Source organism: Staurois parvus, unplaced genomic scaffold (genome assembly GCF_062004578.1).
Source record: "Staurois parvus isolate SC_StPar_1 unplaced genomic scaffold, SC_StPar_1.0 ptg001938l, whole genome shotgun sequence".
Lineage (NCBI taxonomy): Eukaryota > Metazoa > Chordata > Amphibia > Anura > Ranidae > Staurois > Staurois parvus.
In genome coordinates, this window is record NW_028319734.1 from 210,865 (window position 1) to 227,160 (window position 16,296).

The following is a 16,296-nucleotide window of genomic DNA, read 5'->3' on the forward strand; positions in this document are numbered from 1 at the left end:
CATGACCCAAGTGTTGTAAGTTCTGAGCTCTAACCACTAAACCACTGTGGGAGACACAGTTTGAGTTATAATGTAGAATACATTACATTGTTTAAAAATGATAAAGCGAGCGCTGGTCACATGATATAGACTAGTAAAATGGTCTTACACAAGATAAATATAACCACGAACAGTAGTGCATGAACTCGTGAAAGGTCATCCACCCCTGTGACAGTGTACTACACTATTGAGCACCTTTCTGGCTCCTGTGGCTGAGCTAATTCCTCCCCAGGACCATTTGGGCACCCACCCTGATGGATGGATGGATGGATGGAGCTGGATGACTAACCCATAGCTGCCAGCATGCCGCTGCACCCCCAGATGTGCGATGTGTATAACCCATGCACATTAATACTTTTGTTCTGGTGAGTGTAGACCAGTCCCAAGGGTGGTTTACCTTTCACAAGTTCATGCACTACTGTCCGTCACGGAGAGAACACACGTGCCATTCATAGGCACTCTCTGAGTTGGTACTCTCACACCAAGGACATTCCATTATTCAGGAATAATTATATGAACTTATTTTAGCACGATTTACCAGTTTACATCATTATTGCAATTCTTTACACTTTTTGGTTTTACATGCGTTCATTATTGATCACATGCATTTATAGCGCTGCACTTGTCTTTAACATAGAATAGTTATGTGATTAAAGAGAATGAAGATATATAACTATATTGGGAAATTAGAAGTATATAAATTATTTGAGATATAAGTGTGAAAATGTTTAACATTTGAAAATAGAATGTATGACATTCATTAGTAAATGCAATACTTTCCTGATCATTTTGGAGAAACAGCAAAAAAAAAAAAAAATAGCAAAAGAGAATTTTCAGAATGTAATAGTACAGCTGTATTAGAATTTTCTATCAGAAAAACGCCAATGTTAATAAAGCCCGCGCTTGTGCGCCATCTAGCGAATATATCCGGTATTGCACCTAAAAATGTGCCAGACGGGATACCACATTCACTAATGGCAAAGTAGTCAGTAGACGCTCGTTAATGAGCTTGCTAGACACTGGTCAGACGACTGATTGATTGACCGGAGTCTGCCTGAATGGTCAGTCTCTGCTAGTACACTCACATCTTAGTGAATCAAGGCCATAATGTCAAGGGTCTCAATTCCATTCAAAAACGTTGGATGGCTTTGCGGGAGTTTCGATCCTCAGGAGCAGACATTATTTTTGTCCAGGAGAACCATTTCAAATCAACTGGCTCCTTCCGTTTTGCCTCGAAATTTTTTTCCCAAGCCTATTTGGCCTTTGATCCTTCCGGAAAGGCTGGGGTGGCAATTTTGATTAGGTCACACTGCTCCCTTCGGGTTGTTTCCTCCAGGGTTGACCAACACGGTCACTTTATTATTTTGGAATGTATGCTTGGTGACACTCCCCTTGTTTTGTTGAATCTATACGCCCCAAATTCGGGTCAATTGCAATTTCTTTCACAAACACTCGCCAACTTAGATTCCTTTCCCATTTCGCATGTGATTGTTGGGGGCGATTTCAATTTGTTTTTTTCCCCCCATAAAGACAGGAAAGTTCTTTTCGAGTCCACACCCTCGAAGCGGCAATGCTCCTCTTCAAAATCTTTCCGTAGACTGATAAGGGAGCATCGTCTCTTCGATGCCTGGCGGATTAAACACCCCCTCCATAAACAATTTACTTTCTACTCCACCCCTCACCATAGTTTTTCCCGCCTAGATCATTTTTTTATCTCTGCCCCACTTCTTCCACTCCTGGTCGCCTCTGAAATCAACCCAATTACCTGGTCTGACCATGCCTCTCTGACTTTAAACCTTTTTTTCCCTCCTATTATACCCAAACCATGTCATTGGCGCCTTAATGAGACCTTTCTTTCTACAGAACATCTTAGGGATGAACTGTCACGGGGACTTGATACCTATTTCACCCACAATGTTGGCTCCGTAGCTTCTTCCTCAACCCTATGGGAGGCTCATAAGGCGGTATTTCGAGGACTCTGTATTTCTATGGGTTCTCGTTTAAAAAAATCCTCAGCGAGTGCTAGGGCTTCTCTCATCCATCAACTATCTTTGGCAGAACGACAGTTGTTGGCCAAGCCGTCCATTTCTGGGCTCCGGAAGGTAACATCTCTACGTGACCGCATTAAAACTCTTGACTCTAGTAAGTCTGCGCAATCCCTCTTATGGGTTAAGCAAAAATTTTACGAATTTTCCAACAAACCCCATCGTATGTTAGTCAATCGACTCAAAGCTCAGTCTCCTTCCACGATGCCTGATCTTTTAATCCAACCGAATGGAAGCTCTACCTATGATCCTCAGGTCATGGCATCCCTTTTTGGCTCATACTATTAGAATCTTTATAACTGTTTGACCCCGGACCTTCACCCGCCCCTCACACAGTTATCTTTTGATAATTTTTTTGACCCCCTGTCACTTCCGAGTCTTTCACCTTCAGACATTGCCACCCTTAACGCTGATATTACGCCAGAGAAATTGTTTGACACAATTAAACATCTTCCCTCTCGTAAAGCCCCAGGACCGGACGGATTGCCCTACTCCTACTATAAATCTTTTATTGGTATCCTGGCTCCTCATCTCCTCTCCTTTTATCGAGATCTTTTCAAGGGGGTCACACCCCAGACTGAATTCTCCCGAGCATATATCTCGGTTATCCCCAAACCCGATAAAGATCACTCTATAGTAGACAACTACCGCCCCATTCAAATAGATAAGTCCAAAAGAGAATCTACCCTCTTTAAACAAATAGTCTACCTATATGTGCAACAACAAAATTTTCCCCATATAATTATATGCGTAAACTAACACAAAATCATAAAGTCCACTGTCTCAGTGATCCAAACCAAATCATAAAAGTCCAGTGTCTCGATAAAAAATAATAGAACTAAAAAAAAATTGTATTTCTTGCAGTGTTGATCGTAAAAAAACCTCAAAAATAAAGAAACTCACAATAGTGCATTACCATAATATAATCAGAAAAAAAAAAAAAATATATATATATATATATATATACGCATACATGCACACACAAATGTGTATCATAAAATTGTGCAACTTATAAGTGATATAAAATAGTGAAACACTTGTGAAAACCTTCCAAAAAAGGTAATAAAACACTCGTGCTCAAAAAATTGTAAAATCCTGAAGTGATCCACTCAGTGAGATTACTACCCACACGTGACACTTCTAGTGAATAAGGCCAATATACCCTTACCAACAGTAGAAATAACCCACGCCTTGATCATATATTATGTAGAAATCCTCCAAAGGAACTTTATCCTCCTCTCCTCCTTCACTTTTTGTTAGGGTAATGTTAAACTGTCATCCACATTTATAGGTCTATGAAGCATAACGTACCTCCATATGTATTCAGAGTAATATCATTTTAATGAATCTGCTTGCATATTGAATTAAAAATAAGCGGTTTGGACAAACCCCACTCTGTGGGGATTACCAGGCAGTTCCCACAGTTTCCCAGGCAGTTCACACATGAGTATCCAGCGATTCCCCAACAAAGATGGCCGCTGTGACACTTCCGGTTCCTGCTCCTTGCGTATGACGTCACTTCCTCTTGACGCGTTTCGTCACATCCGGGACTTAATCATAAGAGAGACTCTCTCTTATGATTAAGTCCCGGATGTGACGAAACGCGTCAAGAGGAAGTGACGTCATACGCAAGGAGCAGGAACCGGAAGTGTCACAGCGGCCATCTTTGTTGGGGAATCGCTGGATACTCATGTGTGAACTGCCTGGGAAACTGTGGGAACTGCCTGGTAATCCCCACAGAGTGGGGTTTGTCCAAACCGCTTATTTTTAATTCAATATGCAAGCAGATTCATTAAAATGATATTACTCTGAATACATATGGAGGTACGTTATGCTTCATAGACCTATAAATGTGGATGACAGTTTAACATTACCCTAACAAAAAGTGAAGGAGGAGAGGAGGATAAAGTTCCTTTGGAGGATTTCTACATAATATATGATCAAGGCGTGGGTTATTTCTACTGTTGGTAAGGGTATATTGGCCTTATTCACTAGAAGTGTCACGTGTGGGTAGTAATCTCACTGAGTGGATCACTTCAGGATTTTACAATTTTTTGAGCACGAGTGTTTTATTACCTTTTTTGGAAGGTTTTCACAAGTGTTTCACTATTTTATATCACTTATAAGTTGCACAATTTTATGATACACATTTGTGTGTGCATGTATGCGTATATATATATATATATATATATATTTTTTTTTTTTTTCTGATTATATTATGGTAATGCACTATTGTGAGTTTCTTTATTTTTGAGGTTTTTTTACGATCAACACTGCAAGAAATACAATTTTTTTTTAGTTCTATTATTTTTTATCGAGACACTGGACTTTTATGATTTGGTTTGGATCACTGAGACACTGGACTTTATGATTTTGTGTTAGTTTACGCATATAATTATATGGGGAAAATTTTTTTGTTGCACATATAGGTAGACTATTTGTTTAAAGAGGGTAGATTTTCTTTTGGACTTATCTATTTGAGTTTAAGCTTTCAGGGGTTGAAAGTTTTTTCCAATTTTGAATTAGTATAGGTGTAAGGGTGTTTTTGGATATCATTTTCACATTGTATTTATAACTACCGCCCCATTGCCCTACTTAACTCCGATTACAAGATTTTCACTAAAATCTTGGCCAACCGACTGTCTGGAATTATTTCCAAACTCATACATAGGGACCAAGTGGGCTTTGTACCTGCCAGACATGCTGCAGATAATACCAGGAGATCTATTGATCTGGTTGACTTGATTAACCGATCCTCCACTCCCGCTATATTATTAAGTTTAGATGCTCAAAAAGCTTTTGACCGTTTAAGTTGGCCTTACATGTTCATGGTCTTGGAAAGATATGGTTTCAGGGGTCCATTTGTAGCAGCCTTGAAGGCCCTTTATTCTTCCCCCTTTTCGCAGGTCAGATTAGCCTCTTTTTTTTCACTCCCCTTTCAGATGTCAAATGGTACACGTCAGGGTTGCCCTCTCTCTCCTTTACTGTTCATTCTTTGTCTGGAACCATTAGCCATCGCCATAAGGTCGAATCCGGATATTCGCGGGATACGATCCCATAACCATGAATACAAATTATCGCTGTTTGCTGATGACATCCTCCTCACGCTTGCGAGTCCCCATACCTCCCTACCGATTTTGCATAAGACCTTGAAACAATTTGGGGCCATATCTGGCTACAAAGTTAACACGTCTAAAACTGAGGCACTCCCGATACATGTCCCTTCTGGCGTTTTATCCTCGCTTCAGGAAGCCTTTCCCTACCGGTGGTGCACCCACTCTTTAAAATATTTAGGTACTAATCTGATTTCCTCTTACCAATCCATATACGAGGCCAATTTCCCCCCATTATTTATAGCAATTTCTCGTTCTCTGAAACACTGGGATGCCCTGCCCATTTCTTTTCTCGGACGCATTAATGTACTAAAAATGACCGTATTACCCAAACTGTTATACCTGTTTGCGACTCTCCCCATTCCCGTTCCTATGTCCAAACTTCACTCCCTCCAGAAATCTTTCCTGCATTTTATTTGGCACAACAAGCGGCACAGGATTGCACGTTCTGTTTTGCTTTCTCCGCGTTCTAGGGGGGGCTTGGGGGCACCGGATATAATAACATACTACTATGCAACTCATCTTCGTTTTCTCATGTCATGGTCTACTCACTATCCTCCCAACATGTGGGCTGAAATCGAATCTTTACAATTGTCTCCGGCTCATCCATTGTCAGGAATGGACTGGCCAGCAATGGTGGGACTCACCTGCCTTTTGATCTGCAGTACCAGGGCTGGCCAGCGGGTGCTCCCAGCAATCAGAGACTCAACTTTGCAGCCAGCTAACACCTGGAACTGATTATGCTGGGGTATTTAAGGGATGGACAGACCCGCAGACTCTGCCTTGGTGTTGTGTTTTTCCTGGGCCCTGCATCCTGCATCCTGTCCCTGTCCCTGTTCCTGTCGCTGACCCGGCTTGATTCTGACCTCTGCTGACTTCTCCTGTTCTGATCCCTGGCTTGTGACCCCGACCATTCTCTGCCTACCCCCTGTACTTACCTGCCTGTTAGTTGCTGTACCCTGCTCGTGACCTGACTATTCTCCACTTGCTCCCCCTGTACCTACCTGCCCGCACGATATTGACCCGGCCTGCCTGACGACGCTTGCACTGTATGTACTGTTAGCTGTGGGTGGTTTGGTTTTTTTGCACTGCGTTTATGTTTGTATGGTTAGTGTCAATAAATTACATTGTTTATAACATATCTGAAGCCTGCGTTTCCCTGCGTCAGTCACATACCTCTGGTCATACCCGGGAGCCCTGACATTACACCAAGGCCAATCCTGACCAGAAGTGGCTGCACAGGGAAGCCATCTTGGCTTGTTGCTGGGAAGGATGGATCTGGATGAGGTTGTGTATTTATATCTGCTAGTGTTTGATGACAGGGAGTATGCTTATCAAACTCTGAGGGAGTATACCCGGGATGAACTGCTAGAATGTATACGGCTCGCTCATGTTCTAGTAGATCAGGGCACAGAGTTCTCTGAGGTGCAGCCATTGATTGAGGTTTGTGCTGAGTTGGTTTCATCTGGTTCCCCCGAATGCAGGGATGAATTTTTGCCACCATTTAGTGCAGACCAGGTAGAGTCCCTGGTATGGTTATTAGAGGATGATGTGGGTTACTTTCTGGAGCGTTATTCCACATGTTCACCACAGGTACTCAGAGATTGTATAAACGCAGTGAACTCTTTGGTCAGACAGGCTTTGTGTAAGCTCAGCTTTGTTCAACCCATACTGCAGACATGGACAGACTTGTTGCACCCAGCCTCAGTCAGCTTACAAAGACCCAGTCCTGCTTCTAACCTATTTCCTCAAAGCTCTACTCCTGTATTCCCAACAGCACCTCCAGTTACAGCCCAGTATACTTGGCTAGCTACCACATGTCAGTACCCTGTTCCCACTCGCTGCACCTATCCTGCCTTTAACCCTGTAAAAAAGCCCTCTGTAGCAACTGCTCCCTCTCCTGTTCCATCCTCCAGTTCTTCTCTGTCTCCAGCTGCTCCATTCGTTTGCAGACCTGCGTTTACTTGCAGTGCTCCAGTAGTTAAAACCAGAAAAAAGCAAAAATTCTTTCCAACCAATACCATCCTGCCAGTATCCAAACCGGTGAACCTGCCTTCCGTGGTTCAGCCTGATGCCTCTACTCAGCCTGATGCCTCTACTCAGCCTGATGCCTGTACTCAGCCTGAAGCCTCTACTCAGCCTGATGCCTGTACTCAGCCTGAAGCCCCTACTCAGCCTGATGCCTTTACTCAGCCTGAAGCCTTTACTCAGCCTGAAGCCTCTACTCAGCCTGAAGCCTCTACTCAGCCTGATGCCTCTACTCAGCCTGATGCCTCTACTCAGCCTGATGCCTCTACTCAGCCTGATGCCTTTACTCAGCCTGATGCCTCTACCCAGCATGATGAACTGATCCAGCCTGACGATCCTATTAGGCCTGGTGACCTGATGCCCACTGCCGAGCCAGACAATCCGGTACCTGATGACCTGGTGCCCGCTGTCATACCTGGTGACCCGATACCCGCGGTCGAGCCAGACAATCCGGTACCTGATGACCCGGTGCCCGCTGTCGTGCCAATTGACTCAGAGCCCGCTGTCGTACCTGGTGACTCGGTGCCCACTGCCTTGCCAGATGACGCGGTGCCCGCTGGCGAGCCAAATGACCTGATGCCTGGTGACCCAGTGCCTGCTGTCATACCTGGTGACCCGATGCCCGCTGTCGAGCCAGACGATCCAATGCCTGGTGACCCGGTGCCCACTGCCTTGCCAGATGACGCGGTGCCCACTGGCAAGCCAAATGACCTGATGCCTGGTGACCCAGGGCCCGCTGTCATACCTGGTGACCCGGCGCCCGCTGTCGAGCCAGACAATCCGGTACCTGATGACCCGGTGCCCGCTGTTGTGCCAATTGACTCAGAGCCCACTGTCGTGCCTGTTGACTCGGAGCCCACTGCCTTGCCAGATGACGCGGTGCCCGCTGTCGAGCCAAATGACCTGATGCCTGGTGACCCGATGCCCGCTGTCCAGCCAGACGATCCAATGTCTGACCCAGTGCCAGCGGTCATGCCAGTTGACTCGGAGCCCACTGTCGTGCCTGGTGACTCGGTGCCCGCCGCTTCGCCTGGGGGCCCGAGACCTGTCGCTCCATCTGGGGGTCCGGCGCCCGCCGCTCCGCATGAGGGCCCGAGACCTGTCGCTCCATCTGGGGGTCCGGCGCCCGCCGCTCCGCCTGAGGGCCCGAGACCTGTCGCTCCGCCTGGGGGCCCGAGACCTGTCGCTCCACCTGGGGGTCCGGCGCCCGCCGCTCCGCCTGAGGGCCCGAGACCTGTCGCTCCACCTGGGGGTCCGGCGCCCGCCGCTCTGCCTGAGGGCCCGAGACCTGTCGCTCCATCTGGGGGTCCGGCGCCCGCCGCTCCGCCTGAGGGCCCGAGACCTGTCGCTCCGCCTGGGGGCCCGAGACCTGTCGCTCCACCTGGGGGTCCGGCGCCCGCCGCTCCGCCTGAGGGCTCGAGACCTGTCGCTCCACCTGGGGGTCCGGCGCCCGCCGCTCCGCCTGAGGGCCCGAGACCTGTCGCTCCATCTGGGGGTCCGGCGCCCGCCACTCCGCCTGGGGGCCCGATGCCTGTTGCCCCGCCTGGGGGCCCGAGGCCTGTCGCCCCGCCTGGTAATCCGATGTGCCTCTGCCCGGAGTCCGGCCCGATGTGCCTCTGTCCGGAGTCCGGCCCGATGTGCCTCTGCCCGGAGTCCGGCCCGATGGTCCTCTGCCCGGAGTCCGGCCCGATGTGCCTCTGCCCGGAGTCCGGCCCGATGTGCCTCTGCCCGGAGTGCGGCCCGATGTGCCTCTGCCCGGAGTGCGGCCCGATGTGCCTCTGCCCGGAGTGCGGCCCGATGTGCCTCTGCCCGGAGTCCTGCCCGATGTGCCTCTGCCCGGAGTCCTGCCCGATGTGCCTCTGCCCGGAGTCCTGCCCGATGTGTCTCTGCCCGGAGTCCTGCCCGATGTGCCTCTGCCCGATGTGCCTCTGCCCGGAGTCCAGCCCAATGTGCCTCTGCCCGGAGTCCAGCCCGATGTGCCTCTGCCCGGTGTGCCTTTGCCCAATGTGCCTCTGCCCGGTGTGCCTCTGCCCGGAGTCCTGCCCGGTGTGCCAGTCTTTGATATCCCGCCAGTTACCAGACCCGGGCGGTGGAACATTTTTCCCAGCTAGGACTGTTTGGAGCGTCCTGAGGCCGCTCCTTGAGGGGGGGGTACTGTCAGGAATGGACTGGCCAGCAATGGTGGGACTCACCTGCCTTTTGATCTGCAGTACCAGGGCTGGCCAGCGGGTGCTCCCAGCAATCAGAGACTCAACTTTGCAGCCAGCTAACACCTGGAACTGATTATACTGGGGTATTTAAGGGATGGACAGACCCGCAGACTCTGCCTTGGTGTTGTGTTTTTCCTGGGCCCTGTATCTTGTTCCTGCATCCTGTCCCTGTCCCTGTTCCTGTCTTGTTGCTGACCCGGCTTGATTCTGACCTCTGCTGACTTCTCCTGTTCTGATCCCTGGCTTGTGACCCCGACCATTCTCTGCCTACCCCCTGTACTTACCTGCCTGTTAGTTGCTGTACCCTGCTCGTGACCTGACTATTCTCCGCTTGCTCCCCCTGTACCTACCTGCCCGCACGATATTGACCCGGCCTGCCTGACGACGCTTGCACTATATGTACTGTTATCTGTGGGTGGTTTGGTTTGTTTGCACTGCGTTTATGTTTGTATTGTTAGTGTCAATAAATTACATTGTTTATAACATATCTGAAGTCTGCGTTTCCCTGTGTCAGTCACACACCTCTGGTCATACCCGGGAGCCCTGACATCCATGCTCCCTCCTTTGGTCGACCTCAACAGTGGATGTCTCTTCTTTTCGCCACCTATTCCTTGGTCCCATGCACTTTTCTCTGACTGTTTGGCAGAAATGTAAGGCTAAATTTACACTGGCCTCTGATTGCTCCCCACTGACAAATATCCTCCATAACCCTAATCTTCCAGACAATATGGCCATGTCCCGGATGTCTCTTTGGGTAGTAGCTAACCTTTTTCAATTGCGTCACTTGGTACACCCGGTGACTCGTAAGTTACACTCATTCCCAGATCTCCAGAAAAAAGCTCTTCTACCTTCTCAACACATATATATTTACCTTCAAATACGCCACTTCTCTTCTACCTTATCACCCTCATTAACCCTGGGGAAGCCTACTTCCTTTGAACGTTTATGTATGCAGGGTCCCCACCAAAGGGGTATTATTTCTAACACATATAAACTACTTCTAGATGCCCCCTCCTTATCCAATGACACTCACCTTTACATGCGTAGGTGGTCTCAATTTGTACAATGTGATATTGATCTATTAACGTGGAAGAAAATTTGGGAAAATGCATCTAGATCTTCTGTCTGTGTGGTTTTTAAGGAAAATATATACAAGCTCATGATGTTATGGTACAAAACACCTGAAGTTCTTCATGCTTATAATCTGAATGCTTCTCCTGCCTGCTGGCACTGTGGTGGAGACCTGGGTTCTCTCTATCATATCTTTTGGACATGCAGCTCCATTACTCCTTTCTGGAAAGATGTTCTCTCCCTGTTACAATCACTAATGCGTACCTCTCTCCCACTTGATCCACTACATTTTTTGCTTGGTCTACCATTTCCGGGTTTACCTAAACCATCCGGAAAACTTGCTGTACATGTTCTGACCGCGGCTAGGAGAAGCATTCCTATGTGTTGGTTGTCTTCTACCCCTCCTTCAATGTCGATTCTGTACAAACTTATTGCTGATGTTAGACAGATGGAATACTTGACTGCACTACATAATTGTTTGTTTGCTGTGTTTGAGATGATTTGGCTCCCATGGGATACCTTCATTTCCTCTATGCCGGCCCAAAATGTAAGGTCCTGATAACCTTCACACTGTTATTTTATGTTTTTGTTGGTCCTGTCCTTACGCAGTTTTGCCATCGATGTAACTTTCTGTTTTGCTTGTTTTCTTTTCTTATCCTTTTTTTTTTCTTAAACATACTGTTTGTATATTTTTGAAAATCAATAAAAATTGTTATTACAAATAGTATATCAACCATCAATGTAAAGATGGATAAGACAGTAAATCCTCAATCACAATATGAATAGTTCCATATAAATGAAGATATAAATGTACAAATGTAATTGAATAGATTCATTACATTTGTGGTTGATATACTATTTAGCGCTGCATACCATTTGTATATTTTGTTTTTTTGGTGTTGAGGATTGCCTTGTGTGCTAGCTGCTGTCTTGAGATTTGCGCTCACTTACCCTGTTCCAGTTTGTTTGTTTTGGAAGTGATTGGCAATCTCTTGGGCGGTGAGTGAGGTGCTGGGTGGAGGTGGGGGGCAGAGAGCAGGGATTTAAAAATGCAGAAGAGGCAGCTAGGACAGGTGGAGAGGGCGTTGATAAGGGTCATGAAATAGGCTTGCTTGGCGGCGTGGAGGGAGGTGGTGTAGGCGAGGTAGGCAGCTTTGTAGAGGGAGAACGCGCGAGGGGATCTGGTTTTGCGCCAGAAGCGCTCCAGCGCGTGACTGAGTCGTTTGAGGCATTTCGTGTGGTCATTTTGCCAGGGTTGAAGCGGTTGGGGTCTAATGCTACGTGTGGTTAGGGGTGCCAGGGAGTCAAGGGCAGCTGACAGTGAGTCGTTGTATGCAGTAGCGGCCAGGTCAGGGCATGACAGAGGGAGGATACTGTCATTGATCTATGAGATACCTTGAAAGTGAGACTGCCCCCTCTTGTCTATTGGTTATGGTTGAGGATTTAGAATATAGGATTATATGAGATGGTTGAGAAGCATTACAGCCCCCCACATTAATATGAATACTTGGTTTTAATATTATTGCACTAATCATTTGCGTCTGTAGTAAACATATATGCTGGGATTCCCTTTCAGGTTTTCTTATAAGGTGGGCTAACCACTGGAGAGAGGTGGGTGGTGAACCATTTCTCCTTCCAGAGACACTTTTATTATGTTAGTGTGCCAGTCATACTCAAACTTCTCTTGGTGACACCCATGTGACATGAGACACCCCCGACACTGGTTTGTTGTGGGTGACTGATGTCTACAAGCTGGTGTTTGCCCACTAAACCTGTCTGGTCAGTTTACCACCCTCACTTCCCTTGCAGAGGGGGCACACACCAGACTTCCTCTGACACAGCCAGCTGAGTCCTGCAAAACCTTCCAGGTTTTGGCACATTGGTCTCTTTCCCCAACACCTGCTACTCCAACACCCACCTGGACCCACCATGGACTTCTGCAATATTCAATGTCTGATAAGTATGGTATGACTTCATTGTTGTAGACATGGGTACTACTGCACTGTCTGTGATGTGTGATGGCACCTACTTTGACCTTGGGCTTTTTTTGTGGATATTTTTTATTGCATTTAAACAACAAAGATATACAATATATTGCCATAAGTATCGGGAAACCCCTGCAAATCATTGGATTCAGGTGTTCCAATCACCTCCATGGCCACAGGTAAATAAAATCAAGCCCCTAGGCATGCAGACTGCTTCTACAAACATTTGTGGAAGAATGGGTCGCTCTCAGGAGCTCAGTGAATTTAAGCGTGGTCCCGTGATAGGTGGTCACCTGTGCAATAAGTCCATCCATTAAATTTCCTTGCTGCTAAATATTCCACGCTCAACTGTTAGTGGTATTATAACAAAGTGGAAGCAACTGGGAACAACAGCAACTCAGCCATAAAGTGATAGGCCACGTAAAATAACAGAGCAGAGTCAGCGCATGCTGGGACACAATGTACGCAGAAGTTGTCAACTGTCTGCAGAGTCAATAGCTAAAGACCTCCAAACTTCATTTGGCCTTCAGATATGCACATCAACAGTGTTTAGAGAGCTTCATGGAATGGAGTTTAATGGCAGAGCAGCTGCATCCAAGCCTCACAACACCAAGTGCAATGCAAAGCATCGGATGCAGTGGTGTAAAGCACGCCGCCACTGGAGAGCAGTGGACATGTGTTCTCTGGAGTGACATATCATGCTTCTCTGTCTGGCAATCTGATGGACGTGTCTGGTTTTGCTGGTTGCCAGAAGAACAGTACTTGCCTGACTACATTGTGCTAAGTGTAAAGTTTGGTGGAGGGGGGATTATGATATGGGGTTATCTTTCAGGGGTTGGGCTTGGCCCCTTAGTTTCAGTGAAGGGAACACTTAAGGCATCAACATACCAAGACATTTTGGACAATTTCATGCTCCTAACTTTGTATTAACAGTTTGGGGGTAGCCCCTTCCTGCCCCACCATGACTGTGCACTAGTGCACAAAAAAAGGTTCATAAAGACATGGATGAGTGAGTTTGGGGTGGAGGAACTTGACTGGCCTGTACAAAGTCCTGACCTCAACCTGATAGAACACCTGTTGGATGAATTAAAGTGGAGACTGTGAGCCAGGCCTTCACATCTGACATCAGTGTCTGACCTCACAAATGCGCTTCTGGAAGAATGGTCAAACCTTCCCATAGACACCCTCCTAAACCTTGTGGACAGTCTTCCCAGAAGAGTTGAAGCTGTTATAGCTACAAAGGGCGGGGCCAACTCAGTATTGAACCCTACAGCCTAAGACTGGGATGCCCTTAAAGTTCATGTGTGTGTAAAAGCAGGCCGACCAATACTTTTGGCAATATAGTGTATAATCTGACAACTTGCTGAAGTTCAAATTGAGCATCAGAATTGGGAAGAAAGGGGATTTAAGTGACTTTGAATGTGGCATGGTTGTTGGTGCCAGACAGGCTGGTCTGAGTATTTAAAAAATGGCTGATCTACTGGGATTTTTACACACAACCATCTCTAGGGTTTACAGAGAATGGTCTGAGAAAAAAAATCCAGTGAGTGGCAGTTGTGTGGACAAAAATGCCTTATTGATGTCAGAGGTCAGAGGAGAATGGGCAGACTGGTTGCAGCAACATTCAGATGGTAGGGTCGGAATTTGGCGTAAACATCATGAAAGCATGGATCCATCCTGCCTTGTATCAATGGTTCAGGCTGGTGGTGTAATGGTGGGGGGGAGATTTTTAGGCTCTAGCAAAGTGTACCTAATAAGGTGGCCGGTGAGTGTATTTGGCACTATTCATCGGTGTAAAAACTATCACATAGCACTGACACATTACTGGAGGAATCTTTTATTGTGGACTATTCTATGGATATAAGACTTTGATTCATTCTGATTCATTTTATTCAATTTTTTTTCACCTAAATAGAGGGTAAGGTAGCATTGTTGCCCATGGTGGGGGGAGGGGTTACACTGAATGCATTGAGGTGTTGTAACACTTTATAACAGCAGCTTCCTTTATCATCTGTGTTTTTATGTGAGTTGTATTGTTGGCTTACATAGGCAGTGCGGGTTATTTTATATCATGTTAGATATATGGATTGATGTGGAGTTACATTTCCGGGTCTCTACTCCACGCAGGAAGCTTGGAAGGAGGAAAGCTTGGGACTTCACCGGCCCCCTTAGAGAGGGTCACTTGTTAGGCAGGGAAGGAGCAGCACAGCTAGGAGGCCAGGTAGCAGCCACCAACCCATCATCAACACAGGAGAAGGGCTGAGTGAGTAGACCTTCACCCTCTGGGCCAGATAGGGAAAGGAGAACTCTGGTGGGAAACCAGATTACCAACTACCCAAGACTGTCTTACTTTAAAGTGACAGGCACTGGATCCCCTGCTCAGGGATTCACCAAGAACAGCTGGATAAGGAGTATCTAGGGTCTGGGGTGGTACAAGCGGGATGCTGGCTAGCTCTCCAAGAAGAGGATTTTTTTTTTGCTGTAAAGACTTGTATAGTTCCAGGAAGCTGACCTCAGTTCAACTGGGCATCCCGTACATCCCTAACCCTATCCCAGTTAAAATCCCCTAATGAAGGCTCAGGGACTGGTTAATGTCTCCTGGATGCAAGTCTGACTGAGTAAATGTGTGTTGCCTGGCTGTACAGGACTATAGGGGGACCCAAAAACTTCAGAAGCTCCTAAGTAGGCAGTGTTACATTTTTCTTTGTAAATGCCAGGTTGGTTGCAGTAGCTTTATATACATTGTATATACATACTGTATATATAATATACATTGTACAGAAGCATTGCTTCACAGGCAGTTTAGGGTTCCCCAGGCTCGGTATTTAAGGGAATTTTGCATTTTTTAATATTGTTTTAAAAGCATGTTTAAAATCACTCTTTCCTACCAAATACAAATTTTTTAACTTTTTTTTTTTGCTTAGTTACATTTCTCAGGGAGTACCCAGCAGCACCCCTCATGCCACTTACTTCACAAACCTTTGTCTATTAACCTAGAAAATGGCCACGACCGACTTCTAAGGTTTAGCTCCCATTGATTTCAATAGGAGTAAACTTTGGCATCCCAACTTAGGTAAAGTTGCAGAGTGCACAATGGACTGAACCCAAGTGGGTATGGCTCATCGTTACTTGAGAAATTGAGAATTTTAATAGAATTTGTGACAGAATTTCAGATTCGGCACCAGAACTTTAACCATGTTCTTAGATCCTGCCCCAAACTGAACTTAGGTACGTTCATCCCTATCCACATAAATCCATCGCCAATCACATCATTGCACACAGTCCACCGACATGATCCATTTCCAATGACTGCTCGCCAAGAATGATGTGTTTGAAAAGTGCAAAAAATACCTTTTGATTCCGCAGGAAATAAGGAGCTGTCCTATCCCAGTGTTATCTCAACCCTCCCAGTTCTTATCTAAGATTACAGAACAATTGCTCTCTATATTTAAAAGATGGGGAGGGATTTGGTTGTTCAGTAAAGTAGCAGTAGCAAAAGATGATTGGGCAGAGCTGACACCATTTATTTTTATTTCGGTTTACAAACTCCTGAGAAAATGAGCTTACCTTGTAGTAATGTACTGCATATTTTTTTTTACCTTCATACACTTTAACTGCTTTCCCCCGACCCTATAGTAGAACTACTGCTACAGGATGGCAGGGCTGCACAAAATCAGTATATATACGTGATTTGCATTTCCAGGTAGGGGGCGCACACGTGCCACCCTACCCACGCCACCATTAGTGGGTAGGGATGTCAATCACCAGAGATTCCCCGATGGCACCCAGCGATCGCCAAGTATCA

General features: G+C 46.5%; 1 protein-coding gene across 1 annotated transcript in view; it reads right to left on the reverse strand.

Annotated features, from left to right (window-relative positions):
• Positions 1–16,296, reverse strand: part of LOC149433197 (vomeronasal type-2 receptor 26-like) — a 38,041-nt gene that overhangs the window by 17,636 nt on the left and 4,109 nt on the right. The window lies entirely within an intron of this gene.